This window comes from Mustelus asterias, chromosome 19 (genome assembly GCF_964213995.1).
Source record: "Mustelus asterias chromosome 19, sMusAst1.hap1.1, whole genome shotgun sequence".
Taxonomy (NCBI): Eukaryota; Metazoa; Chordata; class Chondrichthyes; order Carcharhiniformes; family Triakidae; genus Mustelus; species Mustelus asterias.
Genome location: NC_135819.1, coordinates 31,272,986 through 31,297,261, shown reverse-complemented (window position 1 = coordinate 31,297,261; position 24,276 = coordinate 31,272,986). Strand labels below are relative to the sequence as shown.

Sequence of the window (24,276 nt, the reverse complement as noted above, 5' to 3'; positions counted from 1 at the left end):
GAAGATCTGTGTTCCCAGACACCTGGCTGTGGTGTACTTCTTGAAGAGACAACTCAGTACTTCGAGGTTTAACATTGTCCTTCTAGATGTTGGTAATGGCAGTGATAATAGAATAATATAGAATCCCTACAGTGCGGAAGGAGGATATTCATAGATGCAGACCCTGGTCTTTACTGTGGAGATATAGAGTGGGATTTACACTTACCAAGTGGGAAGCTCGAGTCAGGAAGTTTCCTGACTTGGCAGATCTGTAAAGGCTCCAAGGATCTAATGTGGCCTCCTGGCTCCAGAAGCAGTATACAGATCGCCACGGAGGAGCGGCTGAAGCAGGCTGGTGAGAAGGCCTGCTTCAGTTCTCTGAAACCCTGGCCTGGTTGTTTTACAAGCCTTCCAGCCTGTTCCCCTCAAACCCCCACCCAATCCCCATTCCCCTTCCAACCCCCTCATATCCCCCGTGAAGTCTCTATGTTCACTCACACAGTACACATTCTGTGCTGAACCAATGAGACGCAGAAAAACAATGGCATGTTTTAAAATACTCGATGCAATGAAACATAAACAGCCACTCTTTTATTAACCATGACTGGGGTAAAGTCCTGGAACTCCCTCACTCACACCACATGGACTGCAGCGGTCTGAGAAGGCAGCTCATCCCCGCCTCCTCAAAGGCAATTGGGGTTGGGCAATTAACGCTGGCTTAATCAGCGATCCCCACATCCCATGAATGAATAAAAAGAATAAGTGGCTGCGTGTAAAATTAGCTGGGCAGGTATTGAAACTTGTCGCTGCCAAAGGGGAGAGATTAATTCAGTTAACATCACATCAGAACAAATACCTGCACACCTTAATGTCCAATGCCATGAGTTACAGTTTCCAGGATGCCAGTATAGGACAGACGATGGTGCAGTGGTAATGCCACTCGACTAGTAATCCAGAGGCCCAGGCTAATGCACAGGAACAGGGGTTCAAATCCCACCACGGCAGCTGGTGGAATTTACAGTCAATTATTTAAATCTAAGCCAGGATCAGGATCATCGATTGTTGTAGCAACCCATCTGGTTCACGAATGCCCTTTCGGGCAGGAAATCTGCCATCCTTACCCAGTCTGGTCTACATATGCGGCACGGTAGCACAGTGGTTAGCACTGCTGCTTCACAGCTCCAGGGTCCCGGGTTCGATTCCCGGCTCGGGTCACTGTCTGTGTGGAGTTTGCACATTCTCCTCGTGTCTGCGTGGGTTTCCTCCGGGTGCTCCGGTTTCCTCCCACAGTCCAAAGATGTGTGGGTTAGATTGATTGGCTAGGTTAAAAATTGCCCCTGAGATGCGTAGTTAGAGGGATTAGCGGGTAAATATGTGGGTGGGATTGTGGTCGGTGCAGACTCGATGGGCCGAATGGCCTCTTTCTGTACTGTAGGGTTTCTATGAAATAAAAATGACTCCAGACCCACAGCAATGAGTTTGACTCTTAAGTGCCCATGAAAAGTCAAGCAAGCCACTCCATTCAAGGGGCAATTAGGGAGGGGCAACACCTTCAAGGGGCATTGCCAGCGATGCCCCACATCCCTCGAAAGGATGCCAACATTTGACCATTTCCCCCATCCCTTTCCCTGGTTTCGAAGGATCCTCAGAAACTTGATGTTCCACCAAGAAGTCAGTATGGTTCAAAGTATTCCCAGTCAATTCAGTTGCTAAACAGAACCCTGCTCTGAAGCTCTCGGTGAAACATCTGTGCTGCACAGTGGTTGCTTCGTGTTGGGTGTGGTTGTTTAACCCAGCTCCAAACCTTCCTTTTGAAAACGGTCAGGAATGTGCTGTGTGGCTGCCCTTTGTAAAGTGAATCAGCAGATGTCTTTCACTGCCCTTTGTCAAACAGGAAAACCGATTGTTTATCCTGACAAATTCCTGTCTGTTTCTACTCTTAGAACAGGTCTACAATGGTTCCTGTTCTAAAGGAGAGTGAGCACTGAGCTGTGGCCATGGATTTGATGTATACCGCACTCCTTTCACAATCTCTGGATGTACCAAATAGCTACTTCAGAAGTTTAATCCCTTTTGTAATGTCTGCTAATTCTATTCTATTCCTATTCTCTTTTTCATTTACGTGCTTCCCTATGGTCAAAAGCACAGTGCTGGCATTGGGCAGCACAGTGGTTAGCACTGCTGCCCCACAGCGTCAGGGACCCGGGTTCAATTCCAGCCTTGGGTTACTGTCTGTCCGGAGTTTTCATGTTCTCCCCATGTCTGTGTGGGTTTCCTCCGGGTGCTCCGGTTTCCTCCCACACTCCAAAGATGTGCAGGTTAGGTGGGTTGGCCATGATAAATTGCTGCTTAGTGTCCAAGGTGTGTAGGCTAGAGGGATTAGCAGGGTACATTTGTGGGGTTATGGGGATGAGGCCTGGGTAAGGTGGGTCCATGGTGCAGACTCGATGGGCCAAACTGCCTCCTTCTGCATTGTAGGGATTATGTGAGCTATGTAAACTGATGACAGCCCTACCTCACCACCACCTCTCTGTTACTAAATTATCAAACTGTTTCTCCGACATCCAGGACTAGATGAGTAGAAATTTCCTCTAATTCAATATTGGGAAAACTGAAGCCGTTGTTTTCCGTCCCCGCTCTGGATTCTATTCCTCAAGTACTGTGGTGGCACAGTGATATTGTCACTAGACTATCAATCCCAGGGTGCAATCTAGGGACTTGGGTTCAAATCCCATCACGCCAGATGGTGAAATTTGAATTCAATAAAAAAAAATCTGGACTAAAATGTTGACGTCGATTGTTGTAAAAGCCCACCTGGTTCACTAATGTCCTTTAGGGAAGGAAATCTGCCGTTCTTACCTACCTACATGTGTCTTACACATGACTCCAGACCCACGGCAATGTGGTTGACTCTCAAAACCCTCTGAAAAGAGAGGATAGTTTAGGAGGATGAGCGATGCCCACATCCCATAATGTTAATTTTATATATCCCCTCTCCATGGCCAATTTGCCCCAGATTTACACCGGTCTGTTCACAACCTTGGTGCCACATTTAGCCGTGATGTGTTTCCGACTTCCTTTTTGTACCATCGTTGGGAACACATATTTCCAACCCTGCAACATCATTCGACCTCATTCCTTCCCACCTCATCTGCTGCTGAAACCCTCATCGTGCCTTTGCAACATCTGGATTCGACCATTCCAAGGCACTCCTGCTGGGTCCCCCATACTCCACCCTCTGTAAATGACTCACAAAAGATCAGTGTACAGGTACAGCAATTAATTAGGAAAGATAATAGCATGTAATTTATTGAGAGGGGAATTGATTACAGAAGTAGGGGGGGGTAATATTTCAGTTGTATAGGGTATTGGTGAGACTACATCTAGAATATTGGGCTACCAAATAACCTGTTGGACTTTAACCTGGTGTTGTGAGACTTCTTACTGTGTTTGCCCCAGTCCAACGCCGACATCTCCACATCTAGAATATTGTGTACAGTATTGGTCTCCTTATTTCAGGAAAGATATAAGTGTGATAGAAGCAGTTCAGAGAAGGTTTAGCAGGCTAATACCAGGAATGGGTGGGTCGTTTTATGAAGAAAGATTGGAGAGGTTAGGTTTGTATCCACTAGAGTTTAGAAGAGTGGGAGGCCACTTGATCAAAACCTTTAAGATCCTGAGAGATACTGACAGGGTGGATGTGGAGGGGATGTTTCCTCTTGTCAGAGAATCAAGAACCAGGGGTCACTGTTTAAAAATAAGGGGTCGCTCATTTAAAACTGAGATGAGGAGAATTTTTTTCTCTGAGGGGTGGTGAGTCTATGAAAATCTCATACTTGTTTTTAAACCTTTCCATGACCTCGCCCCTCCCTATCCCTTCTCCAGCCCCCACAGCCCTCCCCGATACCTGCCCTCCTCTGCTTCTGGCCTCTTGTCCATCTCCAATTTTAATTGCTGCACTATTTGGGGGCTGAGCCTTCAATATAATGGGCCCTAAGCTCTCAAATATCCCCCCTCTGCCCCTCTATCTCACTTTTACTCTTTAAGGCACTCCTTAAAACCTACCGCTTTGACCAAATTTTCAGTCAGGTGACCTAATGTCTCCGAGGGTGACTCAGTATCAGACTTTGTTTTCTAACGCTTCTGTGAAGCAACTTGAGAAGTTTCATTCGGTAAAGGCACTATATAAATGTGAGTTTGCAGCCACTCCATAGCACATCGTAAGCAGAAACAAGTAAATGATTACACTCTTAGTGGGCCACTTGTAGGCCAGTACAAATGGGGGTGGGTATAAGTTTAAAAGTTTACTCATCAGTGTCACAAGTAGGCTTACATTAATATTGCAATGAAGTTGCTGTGAAAATCCCCAAATCGCCACACTCCGGTACCTGTTCAGGTACATAGAATCCTACAGTGCAGAAGGAGGCCATTCGGCCCATTGAGTCTGCACCGACCACAATCCCACCCAGGCCCTATCCCCATACACCCATGCATTTACCCTAGCTAGTCCCCCTCACATTAAAGGACAATTTAGCATGGCCAATCCACCTAACCCGCACATCTTTGAACTGTGGGAGGAAACGGGAGCACCCGAGGAAATCCACATGAGACATGAGGAGAACTTGCAGACTCCACACAGACAGACACTCAAGCCGGGAATTGAACCTGGGTCCCTGATGCTGTGAGACAGCAGTGCTGACCATTGCGTCACCGTGCCGCCCATATGGACCCGGTTAAATGTTTCATCCGAAGGATGGCACCTCTGTCAGCGCGGCACCCTGTGAGTGATGAACTGAAGTGTCAGTCTGGGTTTTCTCATAAGCCCTGCAAAGGAACAGTCCTATCCAGGCAGTTACTATTCTGTATCAGTAGATTAGTGTTACGTGGCCATTGCCTTAAAGAGTCTCCTTGAATTTAATTGACTTTTTCCTCCATGTATTTCTCCTTCGTTTCTATCTGCCCTCGGTTTAGGGGTGAGACTGTATTCATCGCCCATCCCTAGATACCTGCCAAACCGATGGTGGTAAGCCTTCTCACTGTCCTCCCTTTGTTGAAGGTTCTCCAGCCGTTGGGTAGAGAATTCCAGAATATTGACTCAGCGATGATAGAGAAACGGCGAAATATGATCAACATGAACGCTTCACATGAAACTTTGGAGTGGTTTTAGTTCCCAGTACACTATTGATGTGATATAATTATACAGTAATCTTTTTCTATGAGTAAGTTGGTTATGTAATATGGGGTTTCGATATTCTTTCATGGGATGTGGGTATCGCTGCCCATCCCTTATTGCCCCTTGAATTGAGTGGCTTATTATTTTTCGGAGGGCAATTAAGAGTAAGGATGGCAAATTTCCTTCCCTAAAGGGCATTAGTGAACCAGCTGGGCTTTTCTTTGCAACAATTGGGTGGCACAGCGATTAGCACTGCTGTCTCTCAGCGCCAGCGACCCAGGTTCAATTCTCCGGTCACTGTCTGTGTGGAGTTTGCACGTTCCCCCCGTGTCTGTGTGGGTTTCCTCCGGGTGCTCTGGTTTCCTCCCACAGTCCAAAGATGCGCAGGTTAGGTTGATTGACCATGCTAAATTGCCCCTAGTATCAGGGGATTAACAGGGTAAATATGGGGAGTTATGGGAGTAGGGCCTGGGTGGTCAGTGCAGACTCGATGGGCCGAATGGCCTCTTTCTGCACTGTAGGAACTCTATGATGATGGTTTCATGGTCACCCGTTACTGAGACTAGTTTTCAATTCCAGCTGATTATTACAAGCAGTCTTTGGACTTATTCCCGCCTCGGGTCACTGTTGAGTGGAGTTTGCACATTCTCCTCGTGTCTGCGTGGGTTTCCTCCGGGTGCTCCGGTTTCCTCCCACAGTCCAAAGATGTGCGGGTTAGGTTGATTGGCCAGGTTAAAAAAATTGTCCCTTAGAGTCCTGAGATGTGTAGGTTAGAGGGATTAGCAAGTAAATATGTGGGAGTAGGGCCTGGGTGGGATTGTGGTCGGTGCAGACTCGATGGGCCGAATGGCCTCCTTCCGCACTGTAGGGTTTCTATGATTTTCTATGATTTTTACCACCCAATTGCTTCCTGAAAACCATGTCCTAAGACAGAACCGTTTTTTCCCAGAGGAATGATGTTCTAAATGGGGATTGGTTGCTGAATCAAGGCACAGTGCCCTTTTTTCACTGAATAGTGAAAGGTTTATGAGATCGTGCTTCAGTATAATAGCCTCACATTTCCCATAATGTGATAGTGATTACACTTGCAGACACAGGTATACTCTATCTGAAAAGCGATTTACCCTGAAATTATGAATGGCGGATCATAACCATAGAATTAGAATCCCATTCAGTTCATCAAGTCTTCGCTGACTCTTACCCAGACTACCACGTGTTTACCCCGCCAATCCCCCATATATATTTGGGGACGCCAAGGGGCAATTTTAGCATGGCTAATCAACCTAACCTGCACCTTTTTGGACTGTGGGAAGAAACAGGAGCACCCAGAGGAAACCCACGCAAATACCGGGAGAATGTGCAAACTCCACACAGACAGTGACCCAAGCTGGGAATAGAACCTGGGTCCCTGGCGTTGTGAGGCAGCAGTGCTAACCACTGTGCCACCGTGCCATCCTCACAGCTGGTAAAGACCAGCTGTTCACTGGCGTGAGGTTGTAAGGTCGAATCTAGCCTTGTACTGTGAGGAACAGAAGCAGGATCAGGCCACCAGACCCTTTGAGCCTGCCCCGCCATTCAATACCATCATGGCTGATCTACGCTGGGCTCAACTCCTTTCCTGTGCCATTTCCCCACAGCCCTCTATTCCTCGGTCTATCAAATATTTATCCAGCTCCACTTTAAATACTTCTAATGATCCGGCCTCCGCCACCCTTTGGGACAGAGAATTCCAGCGACTCACCAGCCGCTGAGAGAGGAAATTTCTACACGACTCAGGTTTAAATGACCGACCCTTTATCTTGTATCTGTGTCCCCTTTGCTCAAGACTCTTTCCACGAGTGAAAACATCTCACCATCTACCCTGTCAGGTCCCCTCAGGTTCTGATATGTTTGAATAAGTTCACCCCTCTCTCTTCTAAACTCTACGGAATACAGTAAAGTCGAAACCAGGTGTCAATTTATAAACATTGAAAGTGCGGTTCATCGTAACTCTCAAGTCGTGAGGTCGAAGACGGACTGTAATTGAGTTTAAATTCCACCAGCTGCTGTGGTGGGATTTGAACCCATGTCCCTAGAGTAATTGCCTGGGCCTCCGGATTACTAACCCAGTGACATTACCACTGCACCATCTCCAGAGAAGCTGTTTGCATTGGGGGGGGAAAAAAAGCAGATTTAAAATAATTGGGGAAAAGGACCAGGGCAGAGATGAGATTTTTTATAGTAACACAGCAAGTCGTTGTGATCTGGAATACACTGTCTGAAAGGATGGTGGAAGCAGATTCATTAATCTTCGCAAGAGAACTGGATAGAGAATTGAAAGGGAAAGAATTTGTCGGGCTGAGGGGAAAGAGGTGGGGGGGGGGCAGAAGAGTGGGGTTAATTGAATAGAGCTTTCAAAGAGTTGGCACAAGCATGATGGGCCCAATGGCCTCCTTGTGTGCTGTTGAGAGTTTATAATCAAATGCCTTTTAATAGTTGCATGTGTCTGTTTAGTTAAGGGTATTAACACGTCCTCACTTTCACTGGTGTGAAAATTCTTGCAGCAATTGTCAATGAATCCCTGAAAGAACTGGTGACAAAGGCAGACCAGCTACTGTCGGTTACTGTGACCATTATTTGGACTCGTAACACTTGAGGAAGATGCTGGCACCTTATATACAGTTCTGGTGAGTTAGATAGTTGTACTTCCTTGAACTGTAAAATCTGGCCTTGGATTGAGGCCCACCCAAGGGTTTTTGGCTGTTCACTTGTCCAGAACCTTATAAAAGGCTTGATTTACCTAAATTGAACGTGTTTCAGTAATTAGCTTTAATACCGTGACTAATATGCATCAAGGTTCAAAGGGCAGACACTGACTGTTTGTTGTGTGTGTCTCTCAATGAACTTTAGCCAGGAAGTCAGATGCGCTTGTTCAGTTCCTGGAATGGCTCGCGTTTTCCAGAATATTCCACAAATCAAGTGGACGCAATGTGAGTCTTGCAGCAGTCTGTGCTTGTTGGACAGAAGACGAACAACTCGCTTGCTGAAGGAGTGTTCTTTTTTTGGCAAGTTAGCTGCAGTGGTATTCACAACATCCACGATAAGTGGGTTAGAATGTTTCCAGCATTTCACAATACCTGACCTTGTACAACGGTTTCTGACAAGTAGGTCTTTGTCTTGGAGTCAGCGGTTCTATTTTACAAGAAGTGGAAGCTGCTCATTTAGTAACTATTTTGGAAGATTCTTTCTCTGAATGTGGGGCTCACTATCAAAGTCTCGAGTATTGCCAGTTCCTAGTCTGATGCAAACTAAGCATCCTGCTGGGCCGTTTCACTTTAAGAACTGTGCACTCTAGGTGTGAACCTGGAGTCAGATGTTGACCAGACTCTTGTGATTAAGGACAGCAGGTTTCCTTCCTCAAAGTGACGGTACAGAGCCAGTTGTATTTTAGGGCTGTACATCATCATTTTTGTTTTTCCCACCGCCGCCTTTGTAAAACGTTACTTCCAGGGTAGCACAGTGGGTTAGCACTGCTGCCTCACAGCGCCAGGGACCCGGGTTCGATTCCCGGCTCGGGTCACTGTCTGTGTGGAGTCTGCACGTTCTCCCCGTGTCTGCGGGGGTTTCCTCCGGGTGCTCCGGTTTCCTCCCACTGTCCAAAAGACGTGCTGGTTAGGTGGATTGGCCATGATAAATTGTCCCTTAGTGTTCCAAGATGTGCAGGTTCGATGGATTAGCCTTTGTAATGGGGATGGGAGGGAGGTGTGGTGGACCTGGGATAAGATGCTCTTAGAGAGAGTTGGTGCAGACTTGATGGGCTGAATGGCCTCATTCTGCACTGTAGGGAGACCATGGTTACCTCTGTGAACTTTGAAAAGTGGATTCAAACTGCCATGGGGATGGAGGGGGTTGGGGTGGTGGGGGTGGGGGTTGGGGGTGGGTGGGGGGGGGCGGGGGCGGGTGGGGGGGGCGGGTGGGGGGGGGCGGGTGGGGGTGGGGGGGGGCGGGTGGGGGGGGGGGCGGGGGCGGGTGGGGGTGGCTGTGGTACAACCTTTGTATTCTGTAGTCCAGTTATGGAACCATTACACTAGTAGACTACATTCATTCTTAAGTGTTGGGCTACTCCCATCTATCTGAGCTCTGGGCAGTGTGGTAACAGGCTTGAGGTGCAGTTAAGCTGGATGCTACAATGAAGCAATGAGCTGGAAGGAGCCAAAGGTCATGTCCTTGGACTTCCTGTCCGGCTAAGAAACAATCAGGACAAAAGCACTCACTGTCCAGAAAGACAGTGTTGGAAGGTCCAGTGGTGAAAACACACAGTGAGTGAAAGAGACGGTAAGTGTTCTGGGAATACCAACCTCTTCCAGAGGAATTACGGATCGGCCGTTTTATATGTGAACCTTCTCGGGCCGTGTTACATTTTTAAAATTACTTTTTTTATGATAAGGGGTGGATTTTACAGTCCCGCCCACTGCCGGGATCATCTGGCCCCCTTGATTGTTCAATGGAATGTTGTCTGGCTCACAAAATCTCCCAGCACCGTGTCCCACCGCGACGGGACTGGATAATCCCGGCCCAGGGGGTTTACTGGATGAAGTCGGGGTGCAGTAATTCTTCCCCGCTTTGTAAAAGAAACCAACTCCTATTGACAAAGACAGAAAATACTGGGAACGCAGAGCACATCTGGCAGCGTCTGTGGAGGGAGAAACGGGGCGAATGGATAGAGGGCATTAGCTATGAGGAGAGATTGGAGAAACTTGGTTTGTTCTCACTGGAACGACGGAGGTTGAGGGGGTGATCTGATAGAGGTCTACAAGATTATGAGAGGCATGGACAGAGTGGATCGTCAGAAGCTTTTTCCCAGGGTAGAAGAGTCAATTACTAGGGGGCACAGGTTTAAGGTGCGAGGGGCAAAGTTTAAAGGAGATGTACGAGGCAAGTTTTTTTTACACAGAGGGTGGTGGGTGCCAGGAACTTGTTGCTGGGAGAGGTAGTGGAAGCGGATATGGTGGTGACTTTTAAGGGGCGTCTGGACAAATACATGAATAGGATGGGGATAGAGGGATATGGTCCCTGGAAGGGTAGAGGGTTTTAGTTCAGTTGGGTAACATGGAGGGCCGAAGGGCCTGTTCCTGTGCTGTAATTTTCTTTGTTCTTTGTTCTCTTTGAATGGTTCAGGTTGATGTCAGAACCTCAAACATTGGGGGGGAATCTCACCAAAATGTGTCTGAGTGTTGCAAAGTGGAGTAATTGTAGATTGCTGTTCGTAAAACTGTCTGTTTAAAAAGGTGGTGTCTTTTTTCTGTAAAAATAAATGCAAGTACACAGAGAGCCCAAAGCGTAACATTTTATCAAATGCCAAACAGTAGTGTTGCCAAGACAACAGGCTGTTTGGAATTTTGGCCAATCAATTTAAATTAGGCACTTAGATACCAGCAACCTATCAGTTTTGAAATTGATGTTTTGGCAACCTGAGAACCAATCCGATTGTGGGGAAATATTGAGATATCATCAGGGGTATAAGAGATTGGGGGAGGGGGGGGGTTAGTGGCACAAACAGGAGAAGAGCACCTGCCACAGCTCACAGCTTGAGAGAGAGACAGCAATGGTTCTCTGCCGCAGCTAAATAGCTTTTAGCTCAAAGCTTCATCTGGATAGCAAAGGTAACAAAAGACAGAGATCCCAGACAGAAGACAGAAGATTCCGGAAGACGACACACCTGGTTGTAATTTAGAGAGTGACTAAAATGCTATATTTTTGTTAATAAGTGGGAATTGTATTTATCGAAACAGCAAACCATTAGAATCATGTTTTATTGGGTTTGTTACCAGTTGAGTTAACCTGTTCACTGTTGGTTAGATAAATAAAATGTTACTTGTTGATTTTACAGAGTCTCAGGTAGTTATTTTGATTTAACCACTAAACGTTGCTGAAGCGAAGAGCGTACTATTTCTCACACGCTTTACAGAGTATGAGGCAAGGTACTCCTCTCTGAGTGGTTAGCTCTCAGAGAGGGGATCCACCTCCCCTTTGTAACAGTATCAGGCTCAGACAGAGAACCAGCCTGACACACTCCAGCTCCACTGAACAGTTTTCTCTCCAGATTTGGAGCATCTTAGTCTCAAAACAAAACGATGTTTTCTTTGGTTTACAAGGGTAACACTGCCACCCCCACCCCCAGCAATCATCGCCAACATTCCACTCCTCCTCTTCCCCCAACAAGGCGGCATGGTGGCACAGTGGTTAGCGCTGCTGCCTCACAGCGCAAGGGACCCAGGTTCGATTCCGGCCCCAGGACACTGTCTGTGTGGAGTTTGCATGTTCTCCCCGTGTCTGTGTGGGATTTCTCCGGGTGCTCCGGTTTCCTCCCACAGTCCAAAGATGTGTCGGCTGGGTGGATTGGCCATGCTAAATTGACTCTTAATGTCAGGGGGTTTAGCAAGGTAAATATGTGGGGTTATGGGGATAGGACCTGGGTGGGATTGTGGTCAGTGCAGACTCGATGGGCCGAATGGCCTCCTTCTGTATTGTAGGGATTCTATGATTTTGTGCCCGTGTTGGCAATCCCACCCACAGAGAGTGCAGACTCCAAACCCCCTCCATTACTTTCTCCTCAGAAGCTGCCAGACCTGCTGGGCATTTCCCACACTTTGTACTTTTGTTGTGTATTTCCAGCATCCGCTTATCTTTTGATCTGTTCAATTTGAGATGGGGTGGGTGGTGGTATTGTCGCTGGACTAGTAATCCAGTGACCCATTCTTGCATCCTTTTTATACCCACTTAGTCAAACACTGGGAAACAATGAAACCTCAGTATGCGCATATCCAGAATTATTGCACAGTTTCACAACTTTGAGACAATCTCATATGAACAGCCAAAAAAAAAAGCAGACAGCATTTACATTTAAACTTTGAACATCCTTAGGATGTTGCACGATTCGTCATGGCCACAAATAGTGTACTCAGGGGAGGTGATGGTCTGGTGGTATTAGCGCTAGACTATTAATCCAGAACTCAGCTAATGTTCTGGGGACCCAGGTTCGAATCCCGCCACGGCAGATGGTGGAATTTGAATTCAATAAAAAAAATCTGGAATTAAGAATCTACTGATGACCATGAAACCATTGTCGATTGTCGGAAAAATCTATCTGGTTCACTAATGCCCTTCAGGGAAGGAAATCTGCTGTCCTTACCCGGTCTGGCCTACATGTGACTCCAGAGCCACAGCGATGTGATCGAGTCTTAACTAGCACTATGAAATGGCTGAGCAAGCCACTCGACTCAAGGGCAATTTGGGATCGGTAATAAATGCTGGTCCACATCGAATGAATAGAAAAATAAACCTCCTTAGTGCTAATGAATTGTGGATGAGTTCTGGAAGAGGAAAAGGAATGATGCCAATTCCATTTCAAGTGGTTATTTTCAAAAGGATAAAGTTTTTTTTTAGGGTCCCAGTTTGCAACTTGCACCATCCACATTTTCATGTTACAGCAAAATTTTTAAGCAGGTTCAAATATCTGTATTGCTGGCAACCACGGAATCCATTCAGTTCCGTGAAATGCCAACATTCCTTCAATCTGTCCACTGTGCCAGTGAAATAGTATTGGGTGTTGTCATTGCCACGCTAACTACTGAAGATCAGCTTGACTGCTGTTCGGGCAGAGACGTGTGTTAGACTGTGGAAATGGTCTCATTGAAGCAACTCCAGGCTGCCCAGTGTTCTGCTTGGATGGAGGGTTGTGTGAGTAAAACATTGCAATGCCTAGTAGTGTGGAAATGGAGACCAGGGTGAATAATCCAGAGGGTGATGGCTCAAATCCCACTTTTAAGCAAATCCAGAGATAAAGGCCGGAATTTGACCGCCCCGCCCGCCACCGGAATCGGAGCGGGCGAGGGGCGGACAATGGGAAGGTCTGTTGGCCTTGGATTTTACGGTTTCGGGATGAGCTGGGCTGTAAAATCCCATCCAAAGAGGGAGCAGTTTAAAAAAAAGGAAAGTTGTCACTAAGCTATCGATACACGGTTCAAACTCAGCCTGGCTTTAGCAGAGGGAAGCTACTGGTTTCTAGTCACTGGTTGACTGTGAACTGGCTGATCAGGGCACTCAATTATATCAAATTGGGGCAGTGAGACATGGGCAGCAATGCTGACCTTGTCAGCACCGCCCACACACCCCAAGAGTTATTAAGAATGTACTATTGTTGACACTTTCCGTTTGATCCTCTTGTTATCACCCATCAAATTTGTAACGGAATGTTTGAGCTCTTCTCTTGGAATTGTGAGAATTTGGGGATGAACTTTTTAATTTAAAAAGCTGTTGACTTTTCATGGATCAATTACTGATTTGTGCCGTTTCCACTCCCACCCCAACTTCAGTTACGTGTGGCAGCATCTGAGCAAAGCTTGCTGAACCTTGAAATAGCCTCAAAGAGTCACAAGTCCTTCAACTTGTTGGCTTTCAAACACTGAGTGCAAGGTGACATGCCTTCACTCCCGCTGGAAGTGAAGTAGATACGCTTTGATTTTAGAAATAAGGTCATGCTGATTTGGAAACGCAAAACATTGGAGAGACGAACACCATCTCATTTGAAAGTGTTGGGCCGCGCTCCCCCTCTGTTAGGCATTGTGACAAGTGCCTTGCTGCCTAATGCAAAATGGAGCAGAGAGAGGACCCTTTGTAACGAAGCTAAGTACCTGTAGCACCATTCCAAATTGGACCCATCAAAATGAATGAGTGTTGAGATGCTCCCACAGGAGCTTGTGTGTTGTTGTCCAAAGTGTCCTACACGGTGATCTTCAGTCTTTGTGTCGCATTTGGGTTTTTTAAAATCTGCCAAATTAAAGCCTTTTGTTGATTTACGATTGGGTGAATTGGCTCAAATCTGTTTTCCTGCGTAAATTCATAGCAATCATAGCAATCATAGCAACCCAACAGTGCAGAAGGAGGCCATTCGGCCCATCGAGTCTACACCGACCACAATCCCACCCAGGCCCTACCCCCACATATTTTACCCGCTAATCCCTCTAACCTACACATCCCAGGACTCTAAGGGGCAATTTTTAACCTGGCCAATCAACCTAACCCGCACATCTTTGGACTGTGGGAGGAAACCGGAGCACCCGGAGGAAACCCACGCAGACACGAGGAGAATGTGCAAACTCCACACAGACTGTGACCCGAGCCGGGAATCGAACCCGGGACCCTGGAGCTGTGAAGCAGCAGTGCTAACCACTGTGCTACCGTGCCAAATTGTAGCAATCATAGAATCCTTACAGTGCAGACGTTGGCCATTCAGCCTGCACTGACAACAATCCCTCCTATCCCTTTAACCCTATCTATTTACCCTGCTAGTCTCCTTCACACTAAGGAAGAATTTAGCATAGCCAGTCCACCTAACCCACGCATCTTTGGAGTGTGGGAGGAAATCGGAGCACCCGGAGGAAACCCACGCAGGCACGGGGAGAACTCCACACATAATGACCCAAGGCCGGATTTGAACCCGGGTCCCTGGCGCTGTGAAGCCTAATGCGGTCTACCGTAGAATGCCTAAAGTGCACAAGGGGGCTATGCTGGCCCACCGTGTCTAGTCCACAAGGGTGGCTGAACTTTCCAAGCATGTTGTTTGAAGATTTAGTTGATGCTCTGATGCAGAGTTGCTGATTTTCATGCGAGTGTTTCTGCTGGTGCCAGATGTTGCTGATTATTTCCAGACTGATTTTTTTCAGTCCACCTATCGCCGATTGCCATTCTGTCTTCAGTACTTGGAAGATCGCAAAGGGGTAACTAGGGAGTCGTGTAACTCTTAACTGGGCAGAGAGAGTGGAAGGGGGAGAGAAACCTGGGATGTTGCGTGCCAGTGCTTGTCGAATGATTGTCTGATCAGAACTGGTTAAACCTGGAACCAATTTGTTTTGTGGAACTGTTCTGGAAATGAGAGGTTTGTCATTCCCATTTTGTGTTCTGTATGTAGCTGCTGCTATATATAGTAGACACTATTTCCTGCAAAGATAGTTTCTCGCTGCGCTTTTTCCATTATAGCGTTTCCCCTAAACTCTGCTCCCTGGTGAGACAGTGATTCACTCGTACTTCTTTCAATTTAGCGCCCTGTACTCGCGGCTCACAAATGCAGACTGGGTGATCACTTTGTGGGTATGCCTCTGCTCAACACCCGGGAACGCAAACCTCCCCTGCCCAAGTCAGGTTAATTCTTCACCCCAGCCCCACTGTGGCCCCTCTGTACTCTTACACCCAGAACTCAATGGAAGCTCAAGGAACATTGAGAAACAAGAGGCCACACGGTGGCACGGTGGCTAGCACTGCTGTCTCACAGCGCCAGGGACCCGGGTTCCATTCCGGCCTTGGGTCACTGTCTGTGCAGAGTCTGCACGTTCTCCCCCTGTCTGCGTGGGTTTCCTCCGGGTGCTCTGGTTCCCTCCCATGGTCCAAAAGACATGCGGGTGTATTGCCTGTGCTAAATTCTCCCTCAGTGTACCTGAACAAGCGCCGGAGTGTGGCGACTAGGGGATTTTCACAGTAACTTCATTGCAGTGTTAATGAATACCTACTTATGACAACACATAAGACACTTATTGTGTCATCTTTCAGTGAGGCAGTTTACAACCTCCTGGCTGAAAAATTGAGTTTAACCATTTTTCGGACTGTAATGTCTACACCTAATTTTTTTTATTTCTGTTTGACTTTGTTTTTCGGAGCTTATGATTCCTATTCACCCCCTCCTCTAGACATGTCTTTTATTTCTTTTCCTGTCCCATTACCACCCCGCTTTTGCTTTGCACCATCATCCTTTGTATTTGATTTATTATTGTCACGTGTATTCGTATACAGTGAAAAGTATTGTTTCTTGCGCGCTATACAGACAGAGCATACTGTTCATAGAGAAGGAAAGGAGAGGGTGCAGAATGTAGTGTTACAGTCTGTAGGGTCCATTCATTCCTCAGAATAGACAGAGACAGCACTGAAATGTTGAATTTCTTTCATTGAGCCGAATTTAAAAATAACATATTTTACAGAGAGTGAAAAAATTGGGAGAGGGAGAGAGATACTGGCAAAAGCCAGTGTTGTACTGGTCTTGAAAACAGACTTGACCCAAACTGCAAAACATACTCTGAATACAGAATTATAAGTTTTCCGTTACCTCGTATTGAAATTGTGGCTGTCTCTAACTTTCTTAAACAATGTGCAGCTGTGGCCATGAAAAGCTTTGTTTTAGCTGATGAGAGAGTCTGTTTCTGCTAGCATTGTAATTTCAAAGGATGCAGTCAATTTTTCGAGCTAATCCCAGCATGCCTGCTGAGTTTGAAATGTGGTCAAGTTAACTTTAAAAGCTGAGCATTTAAATATAATTACATAGGCAGAAATATCTTAAAATGAAGTCTTTGCATAGATGAAGCAAATCATGCACAGGATCCACAACACAGTCATAGCTCGGGTGTGGAGAGAGAATGAAGAGTTAGAATGAAGTTTCAGAAACATAGAATTAGGAGATATGCTGGGCACAGAAGTCACCTTGCTCGTGCCATCTTGAAGTCTGACCTCTGTGTAGTTTAATTTTCCCTGCCTTTCCATCATAACACAGACCGTCTCTATTGATTTTTCCCCCCTCTCCCACCCTATGAACTGTCTTTGTATTTTGTTTAAAACCTGTTACTTCTAACTCTTTCAAAATATCATCAGCTTGGAGCGCTAACTCTGTTTCTGTCACTGCAGATGCTGACAGACCTGCTGAGTATTTCCAGCAACCCGCATTCACACGTTCATCTGCAACCTGCTCACACAAAAAACTTCTGGAAAGAACGAGTTCTCTCTCCAGTTTACCATCTCTGATTTTGATCCATAACACTTGAAGACCTTTTTTTATTGCATCTGTCACAACCTCAGACTGTCTCAAGTTGCTGCAACCAATGGAATGCTTCAGAAATGGAGTCACTCTTGTTCTGCAGGGAACGTGACAATTTGTACCTTTTCAAAAAAAATAATTTATGGGATGTGGGTGTCGCTGGCTAGTCCAGCATTTATTGCCCATCCCCAATTGCTGCTGGTGAGCTGCCTTTTTGAACTGCTGCGGTTCATGGTACACCTACAACACTGTTAGGGAGGGAGTTCCAGGATTTTGACCCAGTGACAGTGAAGGAACGGCGATATACTTTCAAGTCAGGATGGTGAGCGACTTGGAGGGGAACTTGCAGGTGATGGTGTTCCCATGTATCTGCTGCTCTTGTCCTTCTAGACGGTAGTGGTTTTGGGTTTGGAAGGTGCTGCCTGAGGAATCTTGGTGGATTCCTGCAGTGCATCTTGTAGATGGTACACACAGCTGCCACTGTTTCTCCGTGGTGGAGGGAGTGAATGTTTCTGGGTGTGGTGCCAATCAAGCAGATGCTTTGTCCTGGCTGGTGTCAAGCTTGTTGAGTGTTGTTGGAGCTGCACCCATCCAGGAGAGTGGGGAGTATTCCATCACTCTCCTGACTTGTGCCTTGTAGATGGTGGACTGGCTTTGGGGAGTCAGGAGGTGAGTTACTTGCCACAGTGTGCCCAGTTTCTGACCTGCTCTAGTAGGCATGGTATTTATATGGCTAGTCTAGCTCAGTTTCTGGTCAATGGGGTAACCCCCGAATGGGAGATTCAGTGATGGTAATGCCATTCAGTGCCAAGGGGCAATGGTTAGATCCTCGCTTGTTGGAGATGGTCATTGCCTGGCACTTGTGTGAATGTAACTTGCCACATGTCCGCCTAATCCTGGAAATTGTCTTGTTGCATTTAGACATGGACACCGCAATATCTAAAAGGGAACTGTGTCAGGCAATGCAGTCTTAGTTTCACTTTTGCCCTTTGAGCGGAGCACACGCACAGCCCTGTTCCCATGTGCCTAGCCCAAATAAATGAATCCATAATCCTTTTTCCTCTGATGGAGAAATCCAGCACGAGGGGGCATGGCTTTAAATTGAGGGGGGGTAGTTATAGAACCGATGTCAGGGGTAGGTTCTTTACCCAGAGGGTGGTGAGGGATTGGAATGCCCTGCCAGCATCAGTAGTAAATGCGCCTAGTTTGGGGGCGTTTAAGAGATCCGTAGATAGGTTCATGGACGAAAAGAAATTGGTTTAGGTTGGAGAGTCACAGTTTTTTTTTTTAACTGGTCGGTGCAACATCGTGGGCCGAAGGGCCTGTTCTGCGCTGTAATGTTCTATGTTCTATGTTCTATAATCCCTTAATAGTGATTGGTGCCTTTAAATCATTACAATAACATGACAACCAGATACTCAATATTAGTGATTACAGTTGAGAAATATTAACTCAGTCACTGGGGGAAGTTCACCCACCTTGGAGGGTGGATGGAGCTTTGGTTTAATGTGTCATCCAAAAGATGGCACCGCTGACAGTGTAGCACTCTCTCAGCCCCTGAAATACTACTTGTCCTTCTGACCCAGTAGCAAGGGAGATTTGAAACTGCCTGTTTGTTTTGTTGACCGTTCTTGGGTCTGCAGCTACTCATCTTTCACCTAAATCCCGCAAAATGCCAGATTTAAATGACTCTTGGAGCAAACCAAATCTGTCAGCTCTGTAATCAGTTGCATCTTTTTCATTAAAATATAAGGTGAATTGCATCCATAACATCGATCACAGACTATTGAGGGCAGTGTCAGGGAGGAGAATGATTTACATCGACACTTATTCCTTATCTTCAGAATATCCCAAAGGACCTCGCGTGTGGAATTGTGTAAGGTGCAGTGGTGGTTGGCAGGCTGCTTTACTGTCTAACTAGCAGAGCACTCAGCGCTGAGACGATTGTTGTCAATGGGAGGAGGACTGCAAGCTGGAGGTGAAGTGTTTCTCCCGCAGCATATTTCTGAAATCAGGTACGTCAATGCCTCTGCTTCCTGTACAAGCCTTGAGCTGCCTTGATAAAGCATCGAGGGGCAATAGAGGCTTATCTGGATAAATGAGTAGCTTTGAGGTATCAGTTGCCCTGACAATTCTCTGAATGTTTATATGTTATGAATTTTTAAGGAATAAAGTCGTGTGTTACAACCATGGTCTGGGTTGATTATAGAGCACTACGCCATTCTTCCACTTCTGAAGATTTTTTAACAACCAGGCTTGGTTTAAGATGCTATCCAGATGTGTCTGATTGTACCAGAGCTAATCAAAGCTGGCACGGTAGCACTGAGGGAGGACTTCACGCTTCAGATGAGATGTTTAACTTTCGGGTGAATATTTGTTAATTCACGCTTGGGATGTGGGCGTCGCTGGCCAAGACAGCATTTATTGCCCATCCCTAATTGCCCTCGAGAAGGTGGTGGTGAGCTGCCTTCTTGACCCGCTGCAGTCCGTGAGGTGTGTTAGGGAGGGAGTTCCGGGATTTTGACCCAGCGACAGTGAAGGAACGGCTGATGTATTTGCAAGTCAGGGTGGCAGGTGGCTTGGAGGGCACCTCCAGGTGGTTGTGTTGCCAGGTGTCTGCCGCCTTTGTCCTTCTGATGGGAGCAGTCGTGGCTTTGGAAGGTGCTGTTGAAAGAACCTTGATGAGTTGCTGCTGTGCATCTGCTGCCGCTGTGTGTCGGTGTGGAGGGAGTGGATGTTGAAGTTGGTGGATGGGGTGCCTTTCAAGTGGGCTGCTTTGTCCTGGATGGTGTTGAGCTTCTTGAGTGTTGTTGGAGCTGCACCCATCCGGGCAAGTGGGGAGTATTCCATCACACTCCTGACTTGTGCCCTGTAGATGGTGGCTGCCTGATAGCACTGTCGACAACACATTCCATTACTTTGTTGATATGTGGATCATAATACCTCTTTGCTCATTTTGTATTTTTGCTAATTATGAAACAAACTGCCGCAAAGCACAAATTCAGCTGTGACTCACTGCTTCAACTACACACTGTGGATAACTCGGCAACGAGAGCTTGGAAAAACCATAAGCACGACTGACCCTTTAAAGAATTAAATCCGAGGATGATGGCCTCCCCACTGCACACGGTTTTTACTGACAGTTGGACCTAGTCATGTTTTTAGCCATCTTTGATCAAAGTTTGAAGGCAGGTTAGTGCAGATTGGACGGAGGCACGGTAAGTTGCCTCAGGCCCCCTCAGCTCGGAGGGGTGGGGGATGGGGATGGTGGAGAGTGGAGGAAACCACCCTGGATCTTTACTGGAAGTGTTAATGGGTGGGGGAGGGTGTGCGTGAGATGTCATTGGATCGATTGGTCTCTGCCATGTTTAGAAATATAAACTAGAAGCAGGAGTATGCCATTCGGCCCTTCAAGCCTATTCCGCCATTCATTTTGATCATGGCTGATCATCAGATTCAGTAACCTGATCTCCCCCCCCCCCCCCCCCCCTTCCCCCCATATCCATTTAGTCCCAAGAGCTATGTCTAATTTCTTCTTGAAACCACACAACGTTTTGGCCTCAGTTACTTTCTGTGGTCGTGAATTCCACACATTTACAACTCTCTGGGTGAAGAAATTTCTCCTCACCTCAATCCTAAAAAGTTTACCCTTCATCCTTAAATTATGACCCCTAGTTCTGGACTCCTACCACTGGGAACATTCTTTCTGAATCTACCCTGTCTAAGCCTGTTAGAATTTTATAAGTTTCCATGAGATCTCCTCTCCAGTGAATATAATCCTAACCGACTTAGTCTCTCCTCATATGACAGACCTGCCATCCCAGGAATCAGCCTGGTAAACCTTCGCTGTAATCCCTCTATAGCAAGGACCTCCTTCCTCAGATAAGGACACCAAAACTGTACCTAATAGTCTAGGTGTGGCCTCACCAACACCGTATACAATTGCAGCAAAACACCCCTATTCCTATACTCCAATCCTCTTGCTATGAAGGCCAATATACCATTTGCCTTCTTTACTGCCTGTTGCACCTACGCGCTTACTTTCAGCGACTGATGCACGAGGACTTTAACTTTACAGAGTAGTCTGTTATGTGAAACCTTGTCGAAAGCCTAAATAAATCACATCCACTGGTTCTCCTCGGTCAACTGTACTAGTTCCATCCTCAAAGAATTCCAATAGATTTGTCAAGCAGAAATATTCTATATTCTGGCTCTCCAAAGCCATCCCACTATCTACAAGGCACAAGTCAGGAGTGTGATGGAATATTCTCCACTTTCCTGGATGAGTGCACCTCCAACAACACTGAAGAAGCTCAACACCATCCAGCACAAGGCAGCCCACTTGATTGCTACCCCTTTCGCAAGCATTCACTCCCTCCATCACTGATGCAGAGTGACAGCAGTGTGTACCATCTAAAAGATGCACTGTAGCAACTCACCAAGCCTCCTTAGACAGCACCTTCCAAACCCATGAAAGACAAGGGCAGCAGACACATGGGAACACCACCACCTGAACGTTCTCCTCCAAGTCACCCACCATCCTGACTTGGAAATATATCGCAGTTCCTTCGCAATCGCTGGGTCAAAATCCTGGAACTCCCTCCCTAACAGCACTCGGTGTACCTACACCTCAGGAACTGCAGTGGTTCAAGAAGACCACTCACCACCACCTTCTCAAAGGGTAATTAGAGATGGGCAATAAATGTTGGTGTAGCCAGAGACGCCCCACATCCCCGGAATGAATAAAAGAACAAGTACCTCACTGTTACGGAATCTTTTACCTAGGTTTGGGAGAGGATGACACAATCCCAGGGATTTGTTCTTCAATAGCTTTAGTCCTTTGGTTCTGCAAATGGGTGAGGGATAATTTCACATAAGCAGGTAAGTTTCCCTGTAAAGATCTTGTACTGAAGCCATGGCAGCATCTTGGAGCAAGCTGAGGTGATCCGCTGAGAGTTTGAAGAGCTGGTTGCCATTGCTGTGAATTCCACAGCCTCGCTCATGGAGAGTTATGACTTTAGTTTCCTTAGGCCATTAGTGGCCTGGCCCTGAGTCAGTACTTTCAAAACCTACTGCAGTGATTTGAGTGTACAGCCCGGGCTGACACTACTGAGAGAATGCCACGCTGGAGGTGTGGTCTTTCCGATGAGAGCTTAAAATGGGAGCTTGTTAAAGTATGTGTGAAAGTCCCCATTTTCTTGATGAAGAGCAGGCAATGTCTCTTGTTGTTCTGGGCAAGCGGACACCATAGTTAAGAAAGCCCACCAACGCCTCTACTTTCTCAGAAGGAAATTTAGCATGTCAGCTACGACTCTCACCAACTTTTACAGATGCACCATAGAAAGCATTCTTTCTGGTTGTATCACAGCTTGGTATTGGCTCCTGCTCTGCCCAAGACCACAAGAAACTACAAAGGGTCGTGAATGAAGCCCAATCCATCACGCAAACCAGCCTCCCATCCATTGACTCTGTCTACACTTCCCGCTGCCTCAGCAAAGCAGCAAGCATAATTAAGGACCCCACGCACCCCGGATATTCTCTCTTCCACCTTCTTCCGTTGGAAAAAAGATACAAAAGTCTGAGGTCACGTACCAACCGACTCAAGAACAGCTTCTTCCCTGCTGCCATTAGACTTTTAAATGGACCTACCTCGCATTAAGTTGATCTCTCTCTACACCCTAGCTATGACTGTAACGCTACATTCTGCACTCTCTCCTTTCCTTCTCTATGAACAGTATGCTTTGTCTAGAAAGAAACAATACTTTTCACTACATACTAATACATGTGACAAATCAAATCAACTAAACATTTTTCTGAGCAGAGTGAATGGTGTGGCCATTTATCTCATTGATATGAGCTTGCCTTTGGCAAAATGGCAAATGGTAGGACTCTGAAGAATGCAGTTGAACAGAGGGATCTGGGAATACAGGTACAGAATTCCCTAAAAGTGACGTCACAGGTGGATAGGGTCGTAAAGAGTGCCTTTGGTACATTGGCCTTTATAAATCGGAGTATCGAGTATAAAAGTTGGAGTGTTATGGTAAGGTTATATAAGGCATTGGTAAGGCCGAATTTGGAGTATTGTGTACAGTTTTGGTCACCTAGTTACAGGAAGGATGTAAATAAGATTGAAAGAGTGCAGAGAAGGTTCACAAGGATGTTGCCAGGACTTGAGAAGCTGAGTTACAGAGAGAGATTGAATAGGTTGGGACTTTATTCCCTGGAGCGTAGAAGATTGAGGGGAGATTTGATAGAGGTGTATAAGATTTTGATGGGTATAGATAGAGTGAATGCAAGCAGGCTTTTTCCGCTGAGGCTAGGGGAGAAGAAAACCAGAGGGCATGGGTTAAGGGTGAAAGGAGAAAAGTTTAAAGGGAATATTAGGGGGGGGGCTTCTTCACGTGGAAAGTGGTGGGAGTGTGGAATGAGCTGCCGGATAAAGTGGTAAATAAAGTGGTAAACTTTTAACATTTAAGAAAAACTTGGACGGGTTCATGGATGAGAGGGGTGTGGAAGGATATGGTCCAAGTGCAGGTCAGTGGGACTAGGCAAAAAATGGTTCGGCACAGACAAGAAGGGCCGAAAGGCCTGTTTCTGAGCTGTAATTTTCTATGGTTCGATGGCTGCTGCCTTTTGTTATTCTTTCCTGGGACATGGGCGTCACTGACTGGCCAGCATTTATTGCCCATCCCTAGTTGCCCTTGAACTGAGTGGCTTGCTAGGCCATTTCAGAGGGCAGTTGAGAGTCAACCACATTGCTGTGGCTCTGGAGTCACATGTGGGCCAGACCAGTTAAGGACGGCAGATTTTCTTCCTTAGAGGTCATGAGTGAACCAGATGGGTTTTTCTGACAATCGACAATGGTTTCATGGTCATCAGTAGATTCTTAATTCCAGATATTTTTTATTGAATTCAAATCCCACCATCTGCTGCACCGGGTTTCGAACCCAGGTCCTCAGAATATTAGCTGACTTTCTGGATTAACAGTCTAGCAAAAATACTACTAGGCCATCGCCTTCCCTGATAAAAGCAAATTACTGCAAATGCTGGAATCTCCAACCAAAAGAGAAAATACTGGAAAATCTCAGCAGGTCTGGCAGCATCTGTAAGGAGAGAAAAGAGCTGACGTTTCGAGTCCTGATGACCTTCTGTCAAAGCTAAAAGGCAGAGAAAGTGGGAGATATTTATACCGCAGGGTGAGGGAATGAAAGATGAGTCATAGCCACAAAACCAATGGGAAAGGCTGTTAATGGCAGCCCATAGAGAGAATAAAGGGTGTGAGTGGCCA

The 24,276-nt window shown here is 46.5% G+C and overlaps 1 protein-coding gene across 4 annotated transcripts in view; it reads left to right on the top strand.

The window, feature by feature from the left end:
• Positions 1–24,276, top strand: part of rassf8b (Ras association domain family member 8b) — a 142,930-nt gene that overhangs the window by 39,952 nt on the left and 78,702 nt on the right. Inside the window, exon 3 of one of the 4 annotated variants that reach the window (XM_078235288.1) lies at positions 18,833–19,003. The exons of the other annotated variants lie outside the window; for them this stretch is intronic. The gene's annotated coding sequence lies outside the window, so the exon portion shown is untranslated. The remainder of the gene's footprint in view (positions 1–18,832; positions 19,004–24,276) is intronic. 4 annotated transcript variants of the gene reach the window in all.